At 36.0% G+C, this 25,949-nt stretch overlaps 1 protein-coding gene across 1 annotated transcript in view; it reads right to left on the bottom strand.

Annotated features, from left to right (window-relative positions):
- LOC140755162 (contactin-4) overlaps positions 1–25,949 on the bottom strand; it is a 189,116-nt gene that overhangs the window by 154,491 nt on the left and 8,676 nt on the right. The gene's annotated exons all lie outside the window — the stretch shown is intronic.

The raw sequence follows: 25,949 nt of genomic DNA, 5'->3' as shown, positions 1-25,949 counted from the left end.
AGAAAAATAAACACAAATGGAATATACTTATATTACAAGACATATAAAGAACTATGTATACTGTATATAAATTAGTGGGAAATATTATACTTGTATTATACTATCCGTATTGTATTGTTTAGCTAAGGATAGTATATTACATTGTATTATCCTATCTATATCTAGATGGCGTTACAGCGAGCTAAGAACACACATAAACCCTCGGAGCACTCCTTTACGTTCCACAAACTCGCAAGTCAAATTAAACCACACAAGCTACGTAACGTGACTGACACTAGCACTGAATACTTGTATGTATATATTATGCAGTCGATTGTATACAACATACAAGTATTTCTTATTTATCGTATTTTATATGTAGCTGGAATTGTTGCAAAGATATAGATTCCAAAGTTGATAGTAGATATTAATGTCCTACGTATCTCTGCCTTATATTAGCTATTCAACTTTATTTTTGCCTTTTAAATATAATACAGTCTGAAACTACTCTGTATTTTGACTTTAAGGGTGGGGTAGGCCTAATGTAGATTTCGAGAAATTCTATGTTAGTTTTCAGAAGTAGCAATACGAATGTTTCTGATATCCATGGATCACGGGTCCATAATTCTTATTATTACGGCTGCGTGATTTTTGAGATCAGATGAATTACAAATACAATGCTATAAAAACAACAAAATTAGTTAACTAAGTATTGTGATTTCCAATTTATCACCTTATAATTAGTTATGTGGGCTCAATGAAAGCCGTACACATATTGCACATCAGAAGAGAAACCAAGTTAGACGAACACCTGAAATTGGTCCAAACAATTTGAGCTACTACGTCTCTCTTGTAGGTAAATGTACATCAAGGTACTCGTATGTTGTGAAGATACACCACTTAACATAGTTCGAAAGTGTTTCAAAAGTTACATATATTTCTTTTTAAAGGCAGAGTACATTTATCTTAAGTATTTAGGGCAAAATGATATAAGAAGACGTAATATTTAAAAAAAAAACATCAATGAAAATAATACCGGGTGACTGAATATTGTCAAAATGTTAATATTTTTTTTTTATCTTAAACAAGAATGGAAAATTGCCTGCATATTATTTTAATGCATGCATGCTACATATTATTTACCTTGAGTATGCTATTGAAATAAGCTATTTGATTTATGCATAAATAATATTTATCTATCTTTTATCAGGCTACCTTAAAAATTATTATCTTTAAGTGGGACATACATACTCATAGCTCGCTATAAAATAGATTAGATTTTTACTGTTTAGTTATCACTAATAGTCACACTATCAGTATCAGTAACAGTATTATTTATGCAAATTTATATTATTATTATTATTATTTATTATATTATTTTATTATATTTAAATTTATTTATTTAGACAAGAACTCACGCTCAGATGTCGCTTAATGTTACTGTTTCGAAAGTTACGCAATAGCTATGTGGAGTCAATAGCAAATCACATATAGCACATAACCGCAGAAACCAGTAACCAAGTTTCAAGAACAACAGAAATTGGTCCACGCGAATCGAGTTATTACGTGACTTGTAGATAATGTACGAGTATAATATTATAAAGTTATGCCTTGAGGGAGCTATATAAATTTAGAATTATGTTATGTCGTATTTTCACCAAATTTTATACGCATATTCAGTAGGTCTGAGAATCGGCTACTATCTATTTTGAATACGTGATAAGGGTTGTTCACCCTTAACATTTTTTTATTTGTATGGCAACACAATGTTTGCCGGGTCAGCTAGTATAATATAAAAACCCACTCCCTAAAAAATTAATATCTGAATAGGGAAGTAGCATCCTGTGTTACTCCCACTATACAGATGAATCTAGCGATATCATATTAAAATCCGTCAAGTCATTAGGGCTGCAGGGTGTCCCAAGAAATAATACATATATATGCATAAATTGCATGCTATGCATACGCTTTAAAAACATTACCCTCTGCAATTGGGTAAACATATTGAATAAGGTGTCCCAATAGCAGACTTACAGCGAAGTTTAAATAACATCTAGACATATAAACTTCTGCCAACCATACCCTTGTCACTAGATCTTACCTGAAGGTCACATACGCATTCCTTCCCAAAGGGCTACCTAAGTTGACCCTTCAATCTATAACACAGTGCCCTAAACAGCTGCTATGAATTATTCATAGCTATGAGACGGGACTGTAGAGCACATTCCCACGGGGCTAGTTAAGATCCTAGCTAGTTTAGAAAGTTAAGCAAGTCATAGGCCGGCGAATGTGCGATGGGTGACCGCTAGTGGATAAACATGCTAGAAGGTCCGACTAACTCGTAGCAGCGTCTACAAAGCGCATTAGAGTAACATAGTGGATTAGTTTAGACTCCTCCAGCTGTGCGATATAAATTATGCGATATAATTGTGGGATAACATTGATTTTATGAGGCAGAAATTGGTGTGGCGATGGTGCTACCGAAGTCGAACCACAGATCCTGATGATTTCACCACCTTACTCTAGCACTATAGGCAGTGATAGCCTAGTCGTTAAGAAACTCGGCCTCTCGATCAAGAGGTCTGAGGTTCAAATCCCAGGCACCTCTGATTTTACAAAGTTATGTGCGCATTAGAAATTAATTATCACTTGCTAAAAGGGGAAGGAAAACATCGTGAGAAGACCCGCATATCTGAGAGATTTATAAAAAAAAATCTCAAAGGTATGTGAAGTCTACTAATATGCACTCGGCCAGCGCGGTGGACGTCCTAATCCTTCGCATTCTGAGAGGAGACCCGTGCCCAGCAGTGGGACAGTAATGGGTTGATGATGATGATGATGATGATGATGACTCTAATACTGATATTGCAAATGAATATGCACTCCACCTGATGTTAGTGACTTCTTGAGTAATTGGACATCTATAATAAATCCCAGAGAAGATATGAGATGCAATAAAAAAAGAGAAAAAATATACGCGACGAATAGATAAACTCTCTTCCTTTAGGAAGTCGGTAAAAATAAGAGTGGCGGTTGAACCACCGGTCCTACCACCTTCAAATAAGTATTTTAGGAGGCCCTAATTAACCCATCAGTGTACTAATACAATAAACAATTAACCTCATTCAACAGGTCAATAGCATTGCAAATATGCTCGTGTTCGCTCGAAAACCAATTAATTAGTTGTTCACATTCAGTACGTAAGTATACTAAGTATTGTTAGTATGTAACAAACGGTGTTTCATACGTTATCAAGTGCATCTACACTAATATTATAAAGAGGAAAACTTTGTTTGTTTGGTTGTAAAGAAGAGGCTCAGAAACTACTGGACCGATTTTAAAAATTCTTTAACCATTTGAAAACTACATTATCTACCAGTAACATAGGCTTTATTTTATAAGAAATATATTTGATAAATAGATTTTGAGGCGGTACAAAGTTTGCCGGGTCAGCTACAACATTATACAAGTATAAATTGTACCTAACTTACTATTAGTGACTTTGAGGTATAATTTGGTATTCTGTTACTTAAACAACATGATCACATGTAAACAACATATCATTTTTTCAAATATATCTTGTACCACATTTGTGTCCCTGAGGTACAACATAACTGCAAGGTACAATATGAAGACTATTCTTTTCTTTAAATAAGTTTAATGAATTAAAAACATGCAACTATAAATAATCTGATTAGCATATTAGGATTTATACGTATAAAGTCATCGTCGTTTAAGGACATTTGTAATCTATAAGACTACGCGTATGATGCTTTAAAATAAAATCGAATTAAGGTCATAGAGCAACTTCTCGAGCACATTTATTTTAGGCGTGGTAAAGCTTACACTTATATGACGCGTAAAATATTCTTTTAGGTTGATCGACTGTGTAGTTATACCCTAAGGTTTACTGCAGTAAGTTCATTTGATATTCCAATTTCGTTATAAATATTGACATTGCTTGTTTCAGCTCGGTTCTTATGTGCACAAACATCAAATGTCAAATATCAACAGTAGCGTAAAAACTCTACAAAACTTTTCCCCTGAAGCACGAAACTAATATTTTTCCTTTAGCCATGCGACCTTTGACGGCAACACATCGTTAATCTCCTTAACAGACTGACCGATATTATTTTTTCAATTTTGAAGATAAGTCTTTCAGAATGACATATTGACTTAGTCTCGATATAATTTAATAGGTGTACGATACGACAACGATAACGATAACGACAAACTTGTAGGATAAATGTAGAAAAAACTAAAGATAATAATACAAATTAGACTTCATCCGAATTGTACTTAATAGTCATCGATTTTGCATACAAATATTCCTACCTGAAGTCGGTCACAGATGCACCACTATCCCTGAGGGCTAAGTTGGAACGCCTCGGAAAAGTATGTCTCTCTCATACCACATCCTTCAAACCAGAACACAGCAGCGCTCAACTCTGCTGTTATTATGCAGAACCGCAAAGTACTAGTATAGTTACTTAGTAGTATTATTACCAGTATCTTAAATATTTACCTATTAAATGCTATTATTATTTTTTTTTTAACCGACTCCAAAAATGGATAGAATCCATCGATGGGTTCTGGAGAAAATGAGGGGAACTCCTCCACCCATGTAAATATAACAGCCAAGACTTCGCCGTTTATGAACCTATTTTAATGCCTTTAATTTCGTGTGTGGAAAATTGCTACAAGTTGGTCCCATTTAAATATGATGAGGATCAGAGTGGGTTCTGGAGAGAAAATATGTAACTCATCAACCGATGGGTATAATTGAGTTTTGTTTGACGATATTTGGTGTAGGTTCTAATGAAATTGCAAAACCAGTTTATCATTGACTATTTAAGGGTCTGATAATGTGGCTCGGAGTCAAAATATGTAACTCTTCAACCGATGGGAATAATTGAGTTGTGTTTAAAGATATTTGGTGTAGGTTCTAATGAAATTACACAGCCAGTTCATCATTGACTATTTAAGGGTCTGATAATGTGGCTCGGAGACAAAATATGTAACTCCTCAACCGATGGGAATAATTGAGTTGTGTTTGAAGATATTTGGTGTAGGTTCTAATGAAATTGCAAAGCCAGTTCATCATTGACTATTTAAGGGTCTGATAATGTGGCTCGGAGACAAAATATGTAACTCCTCAACCGATGGGAATAATTGAGTTGTGTTTGAAGATATTTGGTGTAGGTTCTAATGAAATTGAAAAGCCAGTTCTTCATTGACTATTTAAGGGTCTAATAATGTGACTCGGAGTCAAAATATGTAATTTCTCAACCGATGGGAATAATTGAGTTGTGTTTGAAGATATTTGGTGTAGGTTCGAATGGAATTACACAGCCAGTTCATCATTGACTATTTAAGGGTCTGATAATGTGGCTCGGAGACAAAATATGTAACTCCTCAACCGATGGGAATAATTGAGTTGTGTTTGAAGATATTTGGTGTAGGTTCTAATGAAATTGCAAAGCCAGTTCATCATTGACTATTTAAGGGTCTGATAATGTGGCTCGGAGACAAAATATGTAACTCCTCAACCGATGGGAATAATTGAGTTGTGTTTGAAGATATTTGGTGTAGGTTCTAATGAAATTGAAAAGCCAGTTCTTCATTGACTATTTAAGGGTCTAATAATGTGACTCGGAGTCAAAATATGTAATTTCTCAACCGATGGGAATAATTGAGTTGTGTTTGAAGATATTTGGTGTAGGTTCGAATGGAATTACAAAGTCAGTTCATCATTGACTATTTAGTTAGGTTAGGTTGGAACATATAAGACAATATAAAACTAAGCGAGCAGGGCGCGGCAGCGCCCTGCGAGCGGGCGGTTCCAATCAATGTAAATTCAGACCTTACCTTCATTCATGATCACGTTTTTGCAATTTTATATTGTATTAATATAAATGTTAGTATGTCATCACTAAAAAGGGTGAAAAAAATTTTTTAACAAAAAATACAACCGACTTCTATGTCACTACAAAGTAAAAAAATATTGAAATAAATGTTGGGTTAGTACATATTTCTGAAGTCTGCGCTCTTATTAGACACGCTGTTTACATCGTTATCCAACTAAATATATTGAGCGCCGACTTCACAAATATGTACGAAACCAACATTTATTTCAATTATTTTTTACTTTGTAGTGACATAGAAGTCGGTTGTATTTTTTGTTAATTTTTTTTTAAATATATTATGCTTATTTTTTTAGGAAATGGCAAATGAGCGTGTGACATTACTTTTTGTATTTCTTTAACTTTTCAACGTATAATTAGTACTAATAGTAACAAATAATTCGATAATAAATGTAACAAAAAAAATGGAAAAAGTTTTCTCAAAATTATGACAAAATGTCTAAAGACAAGTGCTATCTACTTGAGAGATAGCGTTAAGAAAATTTCCACGTTCCGATAAGTGTTCTGGAAGAAATAGTGTCGTGACGTCACAGCACCGTAATGTAAGTTCCCCGAACCATAAGTTTCAGTTCAGGCTGGAGTCGACTTGAAATATGATCCCACGTCAGATGCCACTGGACCAAAAAATATGTGCATAAGATATGACATACTCGTACATTCTGTGTCATAAAGGTGTTGTAAGGTACATTCATCATCCGATATCTATGGGGAATTGAGAGATGGGAAGCGTATTAACTAATATGACAACGTAATCAGATGGTATGTATTGGAATTTTTAAAAGCTTTTGCTTATTACACGTAGCATCATTGTTGTAATTACAAGACTGCGGTGGTTATAGTTTTTCCAGGATATGTGTGTTCTTGGGTATGCCCTGCAGGCTAAATGGTTTGACGGATTTTCCCATAACTATGAGGTGTCATTGTCTTTGGCTAAATTGAATAGAAAATGATGGGCATGCATTGCAGGCCAAACGGATTGACGAATTTTTCCTTTATATGAGGTATAATTATATTTAACTAAATTGTGGAAATGACACAGGCTATATTGAAGGAGTTAAGTAGTATACTGAATATAGAAATGAATCCCGTCGCCATAGCAAATTGTATGACTACACCTGCTCGCAACAACTTCAGAGCAGACTAGCAGTTTGGCGAGGACTATATGTCGTCGTTCGTCTAGATCTGAAAGGATTTTTTTAAATGCTACTTAAGTAGTAAGTATGGTTCCTTTGGGTTTAGGCTATAGTCAACCACACTGACTTTGAATCCTTTTAAGTCGGCCAGAGTTGCGGAGTGCTGCTCCAGTCGGCTAAGAAATCTCAGCCGAAGTAGTTAGCAACAATAACAAACTGCACCTACATTTCTACAAAATGAATATAGAAAATTATGTTTCTCTGATTCTATATTCTCGTTTTTAGCTAGAAAAGCTAGATCTTGTTTCTTTTCTTGTGATCTTTTCTCAGTAATTTCTCAGTCTCAGTCTTTTTTTCTCGAGTCTAATAAAGTTTGCGTGCATTTAATTTCCTCAGGAAGCATTTATTGTTTACTGAGTTTACTTTGTTCATGAGTGGAAAATATTGACTCCTTTTTACCCGACTGTTTATATATTCTAATGTTAAAAACATTCGAAAAGTCTTCCACCAAAATAAAAAAACTACGTAATATTTTCGCAACTATGTATATTTAGCTCTCATTATTGCTTTGACTTGCAGCGTGCAATTTCGCGCCAACATTTAACGGCCGACATTTTGTTGTCCCGGGAGAGACAAGATGGCGTCGACGTGTCATGTCCGCCAACCAAATTACGTAATGAAACTCTTGGGGCTTGTTGAACTCTAAATTTAGAATGTTTTTTGTTTAAAAATATTAATTTATTTGTCACTTTAGGATAAACTTTTTATATTTAAATTTGATAGCTTATTAAGAGTAAGCGATAATTAAAACTGAAAGTTATCATCGAACACCAATGAGAGGCTGTCATTGTGGTTTTATTTTGACGCAACACTACTCTAGTAGCTGCTATTATGACGAATAAAAAAAAAACAATTGATAATATAACGAAATCTACTCGTATATAGGTAAGAGTTGAGTTAACATTGCCAACATTGAAAAAAATCTTTCATCCCAATCCTTACTGTCCCTATCTCGGATATCTCGGACTTATTGTCACTTGGTAATTTTAAGTTGTGGACTTATTCCTCTTCATGTTCGATCTATTGCTACTATTCAAGAATATCTTTGCTCCTTATCAAGAGTATATGATTATTAATAGAATCTACAGAAATTACAATTAATTATAGCTCTACTTCATCATTGTGGTTTGTAATTGTGGAACAAATTACATCTCTCAATAATTCAATGTGATGTTTCTCCTCGCCTCAATACCCACATCTAATGAAGAGGTTCTAATTATAGGTAACCTAGGAATAAAAATACGTTGCAACGATAATTTTTGCTAAAAAACCAAATTGTATATATGTATGTTGTGTATATGGGTTGGGATTTAAATAAATAAATATTTGGTTTAAAATTCAATGTCACACGACCACTTTCAGTAATTGTACATTTCATTCAGTGTTTCAAATATGTAGTACATAATACACATGTCTCACTGTTAGCGATATGCCAGCAAATAAGTCTGAAAATATTTAAATCACCTGTCGTTGAACTCGCTAACGTCCGAAGCAGCGAAATCGAAAAAAAAAAGTTAAAGAGTATACTGTATACTGTATAGTCAATCCCAGCTTAATAAGAATAATTATACTTATATATTAAGATCTAACACTTGCCAATAAGACATTTTCAATGATGAAACGTTAAAAATAATTAATTGTTAGTGTTATGTCTTGAGATTCCATTTAAGGGTGGAAGTCAAGGAAACAACTTATTTGTGATTCGTGCGCTTGTCACGTCCGCCTCTCGCCGCTACCGAATTAGGACTGACTCGACCGGCGGGTTGCAATGTCACATTTATTATATTTATTGCGGGTAGTATCATCATAATATACAAACGGTGGGTAGTACACAAAAAGATATCCTAATTTAACTCTTTCCAAATCTCGCCGTTAGTGCAACGTGTGCAGAGTTGACATGTATTCTAGAATGAACACGCAAATTAAAACCTCACAATGCAATACAGAACAATGTAGGGTAGTCCCACAATTGATTAACACAAGTCCGTTGTGAATTGTGTATAACAAAACATTCATATAACATTTACGTTTTATTTTGTTTTCTACTTGAAATTTCCGTAAGTCGCTTGTGTCAATTGTGGAATGTGTTAATTATTTTTTATTATATTAAAGTAAATGCACACAGCCTTCTCGATGGTGAGTGGTCACTGTCACATATGGACATCTGTCCAATTTCAATCAATCCCAAACAATATCAATCTTATCTGAAGTTAGCCACAGATGTGTTGCTACCCCTGAGGACTAAGTTGGAACGTTTCGGAACATCTCCCTTACCACACCCTTCCAATCAAAGCACTTAACACTGCTGGTATTATACGAAATATGTAAGACCTTCGTTAAAAGAAATACACACCAATTTAGTTTCCAAGGAAAATTATATCGTTTCCATTTGTTCCATTAAATTTCCATTGACTTTGGAAAAGTGCCTTTTTCGCTAACTGCGCCCGGAAACGACAACTAATTACCCGCTTTGATCCTACGGAGCTTTCAGGCTGTTTAGTCTATATTAAATTCCTGAAAAGACCTGATGGTAAGGTAATAAAATATTATTTAACGGGTAGGAGGTAATTATCTCATAAAATAATTATGATTTGGTTAAACGGTGAAGAAAAGCATCATAAACGTCTGAGAGATTTTTTTATAATATAGTCCACCTGATGGTAAGTGGGTATTGCCGCCCGTGGACATTACAGATGTCCACGGGCGGCAATACCCACCATACCCATATAGGACTAGATATTCCTACCTGAGGTCAGCCACAGATGCGCTGCTTCCCATGAGGACTAAGCTGGAACGCCTCTGAAAAGTCTGTGTACCTTACCACAGTCTTCAAACCGGAACACAGCAGCGCCTAACACTGCTGTTATTGGACAGAAATAGGTGAGGGGGTGGTGCCACCGGAGTCGAACTACAAAGGGTTCTACCACCTTCAAAAGACCGAGACCAGTCCCCAGCAGTGGGACAGTAACGGGATTCTAAGGTAAGATTAAATACTCCTACCCTTTCAAAAGATCAATAGTATTCGGTGACGATGGTTACTCATGTTCATATTGCATTACTCATATTCATATTGCAACATTCATGTTCATATTGTATTACCCATGTTCATATTGCATTATCCATATTCATATTGCATTTGGTGACGCGCTTATAACTTTGAATTTCTCTTCTTTAGCGGTAGCGAACGCTATGTTATGTAGGTCTAATCTGTTCATCCGTCAACAAAGTTTTGGATCTGTTCAAAAGTTAATATCAGTTTAACTGCATGCTTCTACGAGTATGTCACTACTATTATATGCAAATACGTCGAATGTATGATATGATACATACTTATTAATGAAATGTAAATATATTTTAAATAGAAATAGTAAAAGGAGAATGCAGTCTATCTGATGTAGGTGAGTACCGCTACCCATAAACATCTGTAGAAGAGAATAAACAACGGATAGATAAAATTCCAACGTGAGGTCTGCCACAGATGTTTTAGTACCCCTGATTACTAAATTGGAAGACAGAATGGACTAAATTGGCACGTCTCAGAAAATGATTTACCCAACACACACTTTAAACTAGAACACAGCAGCGCTTAACTATGCCTTTATTAGGCTGGCGATGGTGCCGTCAGAGAAGAACTACAAGGGTTTCCTTCACCACCATCTTCAAAAATTTAATTAAACAAGTGGTTCAATGTTCTCATGAAGTCAAACCCAACTTAGTTAGTCAACTATAAAGTTAACGGACTGCGCTCAAATACAAACCTATTAGCTGACGTTTAGTCTGGAGTCAAATCTATCTTGAAACTGAGACCGTATCTATAGATTTATTAAATTGTGCAATCTAAACATTATACGCAATTTGCAAAACAAATGACTAAGTAATTTAAATAAAGTAAATAATAATGTAAACATGTTAAAAACAAAGAATTTGAAGGTGGTAGAACCTTTTGTGGTTCGACTCCGGCGGCACCACCGCCACACCCACTTCTGCCTATTGATAGTGACAAGCGCTGCTGTGTTCTGGTTCGAAGGGTGTGGTAAGGGAGACATACTTTTCCGACGCGTTCCAGCTTAGTCCTCAGGGGTAGCGGCGTATCTGTGGCCGTCCTCAGGTATATCTAATCCTAACTGGGGTTCATTACAGATATCCATAGCCACTTATCATCAGGTGGACTTCATGATCGTCTGCTACTCCCATATGAAAAAAAAACAATACTCGTCAACCTATTACTGTCATATGGGTTCAGGCCATAGTCAGGCCAAGTCCTATACTATTAGGAACTTGTTTATCCGAAAGACAGAAGTTAAGGCATTTCTTTCGCCCTTAAAGCAAATGGCAATTAATTTTTGTACCCTTATAAGTAACTTTGAGAAAATCAGATATGGATTCCCGAGATTTGAACTCTAGTTCCCCAATTTAAAGCCGAATTTCAAAGCATTAGGCTAAGACGTTCCGGGAGTAGAATAGGACTACGGCATCTCCTGCCTGTCGTAAGAGGCGACTAAAAGGGGGCTTCCGGGGTTGCGGGTGGCAAGAGTGGGAGCTCGAACCGCCCGTCAGCGACCCCGGGAAGGACGGCTGTACGTGTGGTCGCATACCGTTGTACACACCAGACGGTGTGGCGAGCGACAAGCTCACCTGGGCGAAGCCCGACGGGGCTATGCGCTTAGAAGACTTCGGTTGCGTTCCTTTGGAGATCCCGGAGTCCTCTACGCAGCGCCGACGACGGCCACCGGGGGTGTTTTACTGCGGTAAACTCCCACATAACCCGGCGTCACACCCATAACGTCGGGTACCTTTTGAAGGTTTCCCCCTCGTAAAAAAAAGACTGTTTACCATTTGAATAACCAAATTTTTAGACCAGTTATTGTAAGCTGTAAGATAGTTTCTAGTCAAATGTCACAGAATTAATGCATCGTGCTATTCAAATACAAATAGATCACTGACTGTCTTTAAGTGTTGAATTAAAGTATCTCTCGAGTCTGTCTTTGGAGAGTGATATTGAACACTGCGAGTCAAGTCACTTGAAAGTTGGAAATCTTGATAGTTGACACTGAATCTAATAGTAATTTGTATTTATTTCACATACACTGAATTGAATAGTTTAATGTCACTAGATATAAGCTCGATACTTTTATTGCTTTTATTAAAAAGTCCGTTTTTTCACCCAACTGCAAAGGGTCATGTTTTTTAAGCGTATTTATGTCTCACTCTTTGGCATGTGCCGCAGGCTAAACGGATTGACGGATTTTGTACAGGTGTCATTGGATTCATCTAAATTGTAGTCGTGATGTAAGCTATATTTTTAGTTGGATTTTATGTTTTTATAGTAATTCTCTACTCTTATAATATAAATAAATAAACGCCCCACTTACTTACACTCACATCCCCACACTAGGATTCCCTGTGTCGTGGGTGCCATGGACACACATAGACAAATACACAAACACCCAGACCCAGAAACAGAAATCTGTCTGGCCGGGGATCTAACCCGGGACCCTTTGCGCGTCAGACAGGTATGGTACCTGACCGCTCCGCCACGCGGGTACTCTTATTATATACTGGAAGGAGATCAGGAAGGTATTAATAACACTTATTACACGAAATAAACAATTGTTCAAAACAAAGTGAATTGTGAAAACAGAGAAGTTGTGTTGGGATAGTCAATAATTTCATTGGAGTTTCCCTTTTCCCAAAAGTTACACAAAACAAACGTAAATGAACGAAAACCAATTATTATTAGTTAAGTTTTAAAACTAATAAATAGGCTTATTTAATTTATTGGTCTAAGTTTATTTAAAATTATAATTTTAAAACAAACGACTAGACTATTTTAAATTTGACATAGAAAAAATATTTTAAAATTGTAATTTAAAGGATTAAGTTTTTAATTAAATAGTTTGAATCTTTTTGACTAACGTGAAACAAAAAACAAAAATAAAATAGTTTCAAAAAAGCCTAAATAAAATTCTACCTAAAAAGTTCTTATAATAGTTTTAATAAACACAGGACCCTAGAATTTTTCCCTATTTTCCTATTGTTATTTACTTCTATTTTTTCAAAAAACGGAGCAACATTTTACTTTGCTTCCACGAATTTTCCGTGACGTGTATATCGTGGCATAAAGTGTGCAAATCCTACAGGGAACACAGTTTTACCTGAAATAGGTTGGTTTGATCTGAGCTTTCGCACACCCTTAGGGGACTCTCGAGTACATACAGGATATCAAACAGATGTTGGTAAAAGTAACCATATATACATAATGTATGTTCTGTGGTACATATCAGTTTTATTTTTAGATAGTTAATTGTATTAGGCGTTACTTTGCGGAAATCCATGTTATTAAGTTAAGATTAAAACTACTTCGCAACAATCCGCTACAAATATGTATGATGGTATATATTTTAAACCATGCAGTATGTACCACCCTCCTTCCCTCAAAGGATGCGTGCAGATGCAAAATATTAAAAATATACACCACCATACATACCACCAGCAACACGTGTTTCGCTCCAAAACGGAGCATCTTCAGGGTAAGTTGACTTTACGAGAGAGAGTCGTAGAGTCAACTTATTGATTGTTGCGAAGTAGTTTTAATCTAAACTTAATTTTATTTTTAGTGTCAGCTGTAGTCGATGATTTATATTTTTAATATTGACCTGGCAAAGGAGCATGTTCTGATAGTAAATGGATACTGTCGCCCATTGGCATCTGTAATCAATTCCCGATTAGACTCTTACGAACGTTGAAACAGGTTGGCAACCTACCTACAAACCTAACTCTGAAGACTAAACAAGAATGCCTCGGATAAGTATGTCCCCCTTCATACCTTTCAAACTAGAATACAAACGCGCTTAAAATGTTGTTATTAGACAGAAGTAGATATCATAATCGAAGGTGGTAGAACCCTTTGTGATTCGACTCTGGCGGCACCACCACCACACTTATATCTGCCTAATAACAGCAGTGTTAGGCGCTGCTGTGTTTCATTTTGTAGGCTGTGGTAAGGACATACTTTTTTGAGGCGTTCCAGCTTAGTCGGGGGTAGCGGTGCATGGGTGGCCGACCTCAGGTAGGAATATCTAATCCTGTCTTGGGTTGATTACAGATGTCCATAGGTGGCAGTAGTCATTTACCATCAGGTGGACTACATGCTCGTCTGCAACTTCTATATTATTTAAAAAAAATCATAATCGAACCACAAAGATTTCTACCACCCTAAAAATCTATTCCAAAGAAGAGCGGTTATAAAGATTTTTATTTATTTTTGCTAGTGCAAGTGATATGTTTAAATAATATTACTCCTATCATATATTTACAACTTTTATATTTGATAGCGTAAAACATAAAATGAGTACCATTTTAACAAAAATATCTAAAAGAATTTACCATCTATTTCCATCGCGGTGCATACAAAATTCAGCGTTCAAATTTGATCGAGTGAATCAACTGAAACCACTCAGTCAAGATATAGCAAGTTTAGTCACGAGCTCAAACTTTGTCACTCGGAACTACAATTTGTATGGCGTTAACTATGACCAGAAAGTTATACGCTTGTGGTTCTCGTGTATGAATTTTCGAAATTGAAATCAAAATTCAAAAGTACATCAGAACACAGACATAAATTTCTCAGAATTTCTAATTTAAATTTGCAATTTTAGTTTATCTTTATTAAATTGGCACTAGTTTCAGTTATTATTAATAATTATATGTTTGTTGTTGTTGATTAAATATTTCAATAATTTCTCAGGGCTAAGATCAGGGCTTATTAGTGAAGACTTAGGACTTAGATTTTAATACATGGACCAAGGTCTTAGGAATAATGACTTTGAACTCAAGATTCAAAATGCAGGCATCAGAATGACTGACTGAGACTGACTGACTGAGCATGGATCTCAAATATAACAAGTAATTAATTTAAAAAATCAAAAACCCGACTGCACCAAAGAGGCTGAAGTAGAATTTCCAAAAGCAGTGAAATAGGCATTTCATTATTTTTATCCAGAAAGCCAAATACAAAGTTTCGTAGTAGGTGTCTGCTTCAAAACAAAAGATGTTCAAACAATATTAACCTATTTTATCCTCGTAGTGCTCATTTACGCTATATAAAGAACCTATGTGTAAAATTCCTGCACGCTTAAGTTCAGCGGTTTCCCTTTGCGTTGATCTCTGGCACAGTAACGTACTCATTTAGTCAGACAGTCATCTCGATGTGTATATACGAGTATATATGTACTAGCTGACCCGGCAAACGTTGTGTTTCCATATAAATAAAAAATGTTAAGGGTGAATAACCCTCATCAAAAAAAATCAAAAGGTCATCATCAAAAGTCCTCATCAAAAGGTGGTAGAACCCTTTGTGGTTCAACTCCAGCGGCACCACCGCCACACCTATTTCTACCTAATAACAGCAGTGTTAGGCGCTGCTGTGTTCCGGTTTGAAGGGTGTGGTAAGGGAGACAGACTTTTCCGAGGCGTTCCAGCTTAGTCCTCAGGGGTAGCAGCGCATCTGTGGCCGACCTCAGGTAGGAATATCTAATCCTATCTGGGGTTGATTACAGATGTCCATGGGCGGCATTAGCCACTTACCATCAGGTGGACTGCATGCTCGTCTGCTACTCTTATATTATAAAAAAAAAAAAAAAAAAAAATCACTTAGCGGTAAAAAAATAGATAGGCCGATTCTCAGACCTATATAATATGTATATAAAATTTGGTGAAAATCGGTAAACCTGTTTCGTACGGAAGGAGTACGGTTACTAACACAAGAATTTTATATATAAGATATATTATATAATGTATGTGTAATCTCCTCTTAAATTCCTTTATTTTGACACCCTACTCGATAGGTTTGGTTAACTTTTTTAAAACGTGTTACTATTTCGTGACAAAATCCACCATTTACGGTATATAACTTTAGTAAATAAAGTTTCGGTCATTATTTTACCTCGTTAAAGGTAGAATTTCATTATTTTTATCCAACAAGCCTAATACAAAATTTCATAGTGTTTGCTTCAAAATTGACGATTGTTCAAATGAACTTTTAACCCTTATTTTACCCTTTACGGGGTTGATTTTTCGGAGGGGGATAAATAAGTGCGTCTTTGTTCCTATCCAGAAAGCCAAATATAATATTTTATAGTATTTGCTTCAAAATTAAAGGATTTCAAAAAAACTGTTTTCCCCTATTTTACCCTCTTAAGGGAAGAATTTCCAAAATGCCTTTCTTAGTACTTATTCACGCTATATAGTGAACCTTTGTGCAAAATTTGAGAACTGTAAGATCCTTGGTTTAGGCTTTACGTTGATTTCTAAAATATGAAAAAGTCATTTAGTTCGTCAGTCAGTCAGTCACCTTGCTGTTTTATATATATACAAATATGTTTTTATAATCTCCGTTTAATTTCCTTTCATTTGATACCCTACTCGATAGGTTCGGTTAACTTTTTTTTTTAAATGTGTTACTATTTCGCGCCAAAAATCCGCCATTTTGATTTTTTTTTACTAATACCTATCTAAGGACACTCGGGTCATTGAGACAAATATAATGACACCTTAACTGTTGAAATTCATCCAGCCGTTTGTTAGATCGGATCAAATAAAGAAAGACAAACATACAAGATACGCGCGAAAAACATAACCTTTCCTTGGCAGTCGGGTAATAAAAGTGATACGTATACGCAATCACGTTCAAGTAAACTAAAATTTTCAACTCAACTACTCCACAGTCACATTTAAGCATACCTTATTTTCATAACGGTTCACGAACCAAATAAACCTAGCACAGCTTAGTAACAGAATTTTCGTAATTTCGTATTAGTTAAGCATTCTCTGCGTAACAAGATGAACTCGCTCGGATTTACCGGGTTATGTTGAGCTTAAGCTGAACTGAAGCTGACGCTAGGAATTTTTTAATTTACGAATCGATAGAGCAGCTATAACAGGCTATTAGTATACATTTTATCCTGAGCAAGGCCTGATTTTTACAAACGTTGTAAAAAACGAACAACCCCATCGAGTTTTGATTCGTTTGCTTCTTTTTTCCAAGCATTCTGGTCCGAGATGATATCTAAATTCTTACGATGGAACTGAAAAGTGGCCTTAATTATTATCCCTGTAATCACAAGCTGAACTCGCTCGGCTTTACCGGGTTACGTTGAACTTTAGCTCAACTGAAGCTGACGCTAGGAAATTTTTAATCTAAGCATCGATAGAGTAGCTTATTAGTATAAATTGTAGTATTAGTGTTTAAAGCCTAGATTTTAAATCTTAATCTCATTCTTTTCGGAATTAAGTGCATATAACAAATTTATTATCACATCGCGAGGATCCCGCCCGTGTGAGACTGTTATAAAATACTTTTGAAAGATACGTAAAGTCTACTAATACACAATTTGCCTACACGATGGACTGTCTAAACTATTTTTATTCTGAGTGGAAACACGTGCCCAACAGTGGAACAGATACGGGTTGACAATGCCTACGATAGGCTTAAGTAAACTAAAATTCTCAACATCTCGACTCCACAGAAACACGTTGAAGCATTAATTAAATTGCATAAACTTTCACAGCTTAGTAACAGTATTTTTGTAACTAATCTCAAGGTTAGTTAAGCATTCTCTGCGACGTAACAAGCTGAACTCGCTCGGCTTTACCGGGTTATGTTGAGCTTAAGCTGAGCTGAACTTTGACCGGGACCTTTTTAATCTATAAATCGATAGAGCTATGACAGGCTATTAGTATGAATTTTAGCCTGAGCAAGGCCTGATTTTTACAAACGTTGTAAAAAACAAGGCAACCCCATCGATTTTTGGTTTGTTTGCTTCTAACAAACGAACCAACGCTTCTAACAAAACGACTATGTAACAAAAATGTGTAACAACTCACAATAATCTTATTCACAAATAGATTGATTTGATTTGATTTTTTTCCAAGCATTCTGGTCCGAGACGATATCTAAATTCATACGATGGTACTGAAAAGTGGCTTTAATTATTATCTCTGTAATGAAACAACGCAATTTCATCGAGTTTAGGCTCATTTAAGCGTAAAGTAACTTGCATAACTACGATTCGCCAACCAAATAAACACACAGTTTAGTAACAGAATTTTAGTAACTAATCTCAAGGTTAGTTAAGCATTCTCTGCGTAACAAGCTGTACCCTTACCATGAGTTTTTACGTTTTGACAAATATGACTGTTTTGGTATTTGTTTACGTATTTGCCCATACAAATTCCAATCAGCGCCCCTAGCGGATTGTATCAGAATTAAAGTGTCAGTTACGTAACATTAAATGTCTAAATTGATAAAATGGCGCTTTGTTTTGTTGCTCTTTTTTGCGAACATGTGAAGCAGACAAAAAGACTTGAGCACTTACTTATTGTTACGTTTACTCAGTCTTCTGATGCTAACGGTACAGAATAATGGATTGAGTAAACGTAACGAAAAATTGTGGGATGTTTTGAAAACTCATGGTAAGGGTACTGAACTCGCTCGGATTTACCGGGTTATGTTGAGCTAAAGCTGAAATTACCTTTGACCGGGACCTTTTTAATCGATAAATCTATGATCGCCTATTAGTATGAATTTCAGCCTTATTTTTACAATCTTTTATTTATTTACAACTATCTTCTTTTTTTTTTAATTACGGAGAAGCAGACGAGCATGCAGTCCACCTGATGGTAAGTGGCTACTGCCGCCCATGGACACCTGTAATCAACCCCAGATAGGATTATATATTCCTACCTGAAGTCGGCCACAGATGCGCCGCTACCCCTGAGGACTAAGCTGGAACGCCTCGGAATAGTCTGTCTCCCTTACCACACCCTTCAAACCGGAACACAGCAGCGCCTAACACTGCTGTTATTAGGTAGAAATATCTGTGGCGGTGGTGCCGCCGGAGTCGAACCACAAAGGGTTCTACCACCTTCAATATCTGTGGCGGTGGTGCCGCTGGAGAAATCTCGGTGTCTATCTATAATGGACTTTAGTAAGGTACCCAATTCCTGGTATCCCATTTAGTTAAACAAGAGCAGATCGGATGACAACGCAATATAATTAACATGATATGGAAGGTGGCTATATGAGGACTGTAATAAAGTAACGTGACCCCATCATAAATTTGTAAGTCATATTATGTCTAGTACAATTATGTAATTCTACGTAGAAATTATTTACATTTCCATTGCCATGCCGATGTCGTGTCGTCCTAATGAAGAGTCCAATGAAAAAATGTCGTACCGGTGTTAGATGTAATAAAGAAGGGCCCAATGAACGCTTCCGTTCATGACGTCAATGCATAATTCAAAACCCAAGCTTATTAAGTGATATCATGTTAAACTAATCTTAGATTAATTAAGTATTCTCAGCGAAGCGCACCGAAGCAAATAAACTATTTATCGGGCGTTGTCGAGCAGATAAGCTTAAACCGAACTAAGCTTCGATTTAGTGACATTTTAAATAGATGAGCTCGTTTTAGACTGATAATTTCAGTCTGTTAGAGTTGGTTGATGTACAAAGGGTTTATATAAGTATTTAAATGGGGATTTAATTTTCAAAAGATTTTTCTGCATATTAAATCTCTACTATCTTATAAAGAATGATTTATGAAGTCTGTATTTTGCAAATAAAAGGGTCAAAATGATATCCATTTTTAAATAACTTGGAAAACCTTTCCTAGTTCGACTTCTATGGCAACACCGCTACAACCATTTACCGAAATGTAACATGACTATATGGATCAGGACCCGATTCAATGTGCATAAAAAATTTTAACAAGCTTCCAGAGGAAATTCAATCTGAAGATTATTTTCCGACATTTACTAATAAATTTAAATCATTCTTGGTATCAAAATGCTATTACTCTCTTAAAGAATATCTTAATTAACATTAATAACTTAGAATCTAAACATTGAATATGGGACCTAATACAATCTATTCCTATCTAATTTAATTTCAATTAATTTATATAAAATAAAAAAATAATAATTATTTTTAACTATTCCATCAATATTCTATCAAATCTATATAATAATACTATTTATTCCATATTAATATTTGTTGGGGATTTATAAAAAATATTAAAAGAAGACAAACATGTCAAACTGTCGCTGAATCCATTTTATTTCGAACTCTTAAAACAAAAAAAAATCAATATATTATTTTTAAAAGTCAAAGACAAAACCAAAGACTACATCTTCTTATACACATATAGAACTCCTTCTAAACAATATTTAAGTAATAATCTACCAATTTTGACATTGTATTATTTATCATTTTAATGCATTTGAAATTGTAACTATAGCTAGGTGTCACCATACGAAAATGTAAACTGTATATTAACGAATCCTAATTGAAAATTATAAATTATTGTAATATTAGCTTAGTACGTTTACTTATAATTAATTTAAATTGCTACACCCTTACAGGGTTTCATGCCACTGTATCAAAATTTGTAACACCTTTATATGCATGTGATAACTGCATGATGCAATAAAGATTAAGAAAATGAAAAAAAATACTATATCTGTCTAATAACAGCCGTGTTAAGCGCTGTTGAGTTCTGGTTTGAAGGGTGTGGAAGGTGAGACATACTTATTCGAGGCGTTCCAGTTTAGTCCTCAGGGGTAGTGGCGCATTTCTTACCTCAGGAATCTAATATTATCGGAAGTAAATTATAGTTGTCCATGGGCGGCAGTAGCCACTTACCATCAGGTGGACTACATGCTCGTTTGCAGACCCAGTAGTTGAGGTCGGCCACAAATGCGCCACTACCCCTGAGGACTAAGCTGGAACGCCTCGGAAAAGTCTGTCTCCCTTACCACACCCTTCAATACGGAACACAGTAGCGCCTAACACTGCTGTTATTAGGCAGAAATGGGTGTCGCGGTGGTGCCGCCGGAGTCGAACCACAAAGGGTTCTTCCACCTTCAAAACACTTCACACATATTTTCTATTCGTAATCACTACTCTACTCTTTGCGCCGTTTTAGTGTAATTAATGTGACAGTGGTGCTTACAATCATGTATTATGCAACATTATCAAGTCGCTATTTCATCACACTAAACCTTACCTGATTACCTGCCGGCAAATTCGCGTTAAGTCTAAGCCAATAAGCTCAGCTAAAGTCGAGCTTTAAGCTGTTGGTAAGTTTACCGAAAATCGATAGGGAATTCTGTTAACTGGATTTCGATGGCGTACAGTTGCTTCGGGTTAAACCTTACTGTTTTAGTAATAAAGGTAGAACTTTTCATGGGAGAAAAATCTTTTATTTGTTAAGTTATGTCAAAATAAAAATATATCAAAGATTATAAAAATAGATAAGAAAACTCCTTAAAATAACATTATAATAAATAATTTGTGAAAATATAAAATTATAAAGATTTGTTTTAACTAATAAAAAGTATTTTTTTTTTATTGTTCATACTTTCTTGTAGGTGAAATACGAAATAAAATATTATATGCTTCTATTCATAAGTCATTATGTAACCAAAGCTGTTAACTTTTAAAATTGTTGAAATTTAATTAAGATAACAATTTAATTGCAGCCAAAATTTATATCAAATTTCTCGTATTTTTTGAAAATAAAGCATTACTTATTTATTTTTTCTTATTTAGACCACATTTTTATGTCTGGCTTCTACTTCTTCTTAATTAATTGCAGCAGTTTTAATAAGAATTTGTATAGATTCAATATACCTATATGTAAAAGAAAAACATTTTTTTGTTGAGAAATCGTTGTGTTTGAATACACAAACATGATGCATACTGCTGCAATCGACCACAGAAAGGTAGCTTCTCCTGATGACTAAGTTGGAACACCTCCGATAAGTAATTTTGGAAAATACATTTTTTTCTCGAGAAATCTTTAATTCAATACCTGATGGTAAGTGGATACTGCCGCGTTTGACCACAAACACGTAGCTTCCCCTGAGGACTAAGTTAGGATGCCTCCAATAAGTATCTCCTTACATCCTTCAAATCGAAATACAGTAACACTTAACACTGCAGTATGAGAGAAAAAAAATACGCTAGTGTCTTCGTAGTCGAACTACATTTGGTTCCAACATCAACCCCATCAACCAAAAGTTGTTGGTAGAAGCCTTTGAGGTTCGACTTCGGAGGCACCATCGCCACATCTATTTCTGCCTCACAACAGCAGTGTTAAACGCTGCTGTGTTCTGGTTTGAAGGGTGTGATAAGGGAGACATACTTTACAGGGTAGCGTCGCATCTGTGGCCGACCTCAATAATATCGAATCCTATCTGGTTGATTACGGATGTCCATGGGCGGCAGTAGCTTACCATCAGGTGGACTGCATGCTCGTCTGCTACTCCTATACTATAAAAAAAGTTATTAAAGATCACCCTATACTCTACGTCTACTTAAGCATCCGTAAACTCATTACCCCCTGGGATATCCAGTTAAGGCTAAGCCAATTACATTTTCCAGGCGCTTTCAGCTTATTTCGAGCTTGAGCTTATTTGCGTTGCGGGGCTGCAAACTTATAATTAACCTCTTTCATGCTACCTTTCATCCCCTATTTAGCACTTAGGGGATGATTTTAGAAATTAATGCTCGTCTTTTCTTTGAAATACAGGGATGTCAAAAGGGGTTTGCATTTCACCTGAGGGTAAGTGGTCCCTGCCTCCTATGGACATCTATAACCAACTAACTTAACTAACGAAAAAAAAAACAAGAAATAGTACTCTGGAACTTTAGAATTATAGCCTTCGCATAGAAAAACGTCTTGCCTATAAAGCTTGGCTCAATAAAGCTTTCTTGAAGGTCATTAGACTTCATTGAACGAGCTTAGCGTAATCTAGAGTTAATTAAAGTCTCGGATGCATATTTTCAAAATCTCTTTCTCTTTTGTTTATAGTTCGGATTTTAATAATTATTATTAGACGTTTAACGAGCTGTTTTACACGTGACACAACACGACACGGTACCGGCATGACATCGGCGCCGGCAGTAAGAAACTGGAAATATATTTTTCTTTTGATCGACACCAAAACGACACACGGAACACACATAAAAACGGCACACGAGAAACGAATCACGGTAGTAGGTATTATGGCTCCAAATTATTAAACTTATTATTTTAGATAGGAACAATTTTATTACGTGAAGCACGGATATTTTGTCACACCTGAGCCTAAGGTAGTCACTTCATGTAAGTCAGTCACTCAGCAACCACACTCTTCCACCAAAACACAAGAACTGCTTCACGCAAGAAATGGATGCGGCGGTGGTACCTTTTTTATAATGTAGAATAGAAGACGAGCATCCCTTCCACCTGAAAGTGGATAGTGTCGCCCATGGTCATCTGTATTCAACCTTAGGGGGTTAATACCATCTCTTAAAACAATATTGTTTTAATCATACTTTTACTTTTTTTGCAGGAAATTTAACTTTTTAGCAAAATATGACAATTTCAGTTGGTTTTATACAATGGATAAGAGAAAAATTAATAAGGGTTTGTTTAACTGTGTATGACGGAATATTTTACTGTTTTAAGGAGGAAATAAAACTTTCCTGAACTATGATGATTTTCAAAAGATGGTGGTAGGCCCCCAGGTAAGATTAGATTCCTGCCTGTTCGGCCACAGATGCGCTGCTACCATTGTGGACTAAGTTATTAGGAGTTAAACCCCAGTGGGTTCTACTATCTGTACACCACCTCATACCATACTGACTCTACCACCAATTTTGATGTATATTGTTATATATAACATACATTTAATAAGATTTTTTTTTAATTTATGATAAGATTTCTATTTATAATATTATTACATTTATTTCAATCTATATCATTCATGTTAATAGAGTAAAAGTTGCTACTAGTAAAGCTTACATCTAAAAATCTTTTCGATGAAGGTCATTAAGCTCGCCTTGAAATTGGTTTTTAAATGTCTATTTGTCTAATAAAATTACTACATGCATTCATCAAAGTGTGTTAATAGGGTAAAAGTAACGACTGGTAAAGCTTTCGTTGAAGGTCATTAAGCTCGTTGGACGAGCTTAACGTAATCTGCAGCTAACGAGCGTCTGAATGCAGATTATAAAGATTTCTCTTAAGAATGTATTAGTTCTTTAGTCTTAAGATTCTTAGGTCTTAGTTTAACACTAACTTCAATATTAGTCACATTTTAATGATATAGATGTAACAAACGAGCATGCAGTCCACCCCTTTTTTTGTTCACGAGGGGGAAACCTTCAAATGGTACCCGATGACGTGGGAGCGACGCCGGGTTATGTTGGATTTTTACCGCACTAAGCCCCCCGGTGGCCGTCCTCTACGATTGTTGGAAAACTCCGGGATCTCCGACTGAACACAACCGGAGTCCTCCAAGCGCGATGCCCCGATAATGCTCTGCCCTGGGGGAGCAGTTTTCGCTCGTCCCGCACCATCTGGTGTTCACGACGGTATGCGACCACACATACGGCCGTCCTTCCCGGAATCGCTTACTGGACTGTTCGAGCTCCCACTCTTGCCGCCCGCAACCCCGGAAGCCCCCTTTTAGTCGCCTCTTACGACAGACAGGGGTTACCGTAGCCCTATTCTAGTCCCGGAACTACAGGGGCAGGCCACCCAATACCCACTGCCGTCAATAAGCTTCTATAATCAACACTAGATAAGATTGGAGACCTATCTATTTTTTTATAATATAGGAGTAGCAGACGAGCATGCAGTCCACCTGATAGTAAGTGGCTACTGCCGCCCATGGACATCTGTAATCAACCCCAGATAGGATTAGATATTCCTATCTGAGGTCGGCCACAGATACGCCGCTACCCCTGAGTACTAAGCTGGAACGCATCGGAAAAGTATGTCTTCGTTACCACGCCCTTCAAACCAGAACACAACAACGCTTAATCCTGCTGTTATTGAGCAGAAATAGTCGTGCCGCCGGAGTCGAACCACAAAGGGTCCTATCACATTCCAAATTCATGCAATAGTTATATTAATACTTTTAAAGTAATTCCAAATATACCGAGAACTATTTTTGGTTTAAACATTTCGAATTCCAACTGTTTATGCAATACCTTCCAGCTAGCAGTCAAATGGAATTATTACAAAACCATTGTTCATTTCGTTTCAAAGAAATATTGCGAATTTTTTTGTACTCAGATGAATATTACAATGTTAATTAAAGAAATTAAATTGTGAAAAATAAATTAATTATTTGCCCTTAAAAATAAAACTGAATTTTGATGGTATTGAGATAAACTACAATGCCAAAAAGTTAGAAATAGTGGAGGCATTTTTTTCCTATGTACTCTTATATGACTAAAGTTTAAGTTGATGCTTATGTACCCGATCTTATATTACTAAAGTTTAAATTTTATGGATACTTACGGTATGGCGTTGCTGTCAATCCGATGAAATGTCAGGGGATAGTGATGGGTAGTCCGAAACTCGTGACTAAAGTGGACTTTGCAAAACTGCCTTCACTTGTGTATGGCAATACTGTCATACCCCTTTCTAATGCGGTGAAGAACCTTGGTCTTCTTATGGATGCAAATTTGTGCTGGCGTGCGCAAATAATTGAAATAAGCCGTAAGGTGAATGCTACGCTACAGTCCCTGTATCGTCTGATTTTTTTTTTACCTTACAGGACAAAACTCACTTTAGTGCACAGTCTCGTTCTACCCATCTGTTCGAACTCGGAGAGAGGTGAGGGGGTTGAGGGGTTGTTACTAACCACACTTGTAATAAAAACACACTTGTATGTTCCACTGAATATATTTTATTAAATTTACAAGCGGCCTCTTATAGTATCTACGAAAGGTTCTCAACAGCGTGATTCAACGGCTATTTTAGCAGCGCCATCTAGTTGAATATTACGGAAC

The sequence above is a fragment of the Epargyreus clarus genome, unplaced genomic scaffold (assembly GCF_041222505.1).
Source record: "Epargyreus clarus isolate Ecla_fem2 unplaced genomic scaffold, WU_Ecla_fem_2.2 ptg000032l, whole genome shotgun sequence".
Classification (NCBI taxonomy): Eukaryota; Metazoa; Arthropoda; class Insecta; order Lepidoptera; family Hesperiidae; genus Epargyreus; species Epargyreus clarus.
The sequence above is the reverse complement of the archived record's forward strand: the minus strand, read 5'-3'. Positions and strand labels throughout refer to the sequence as shown.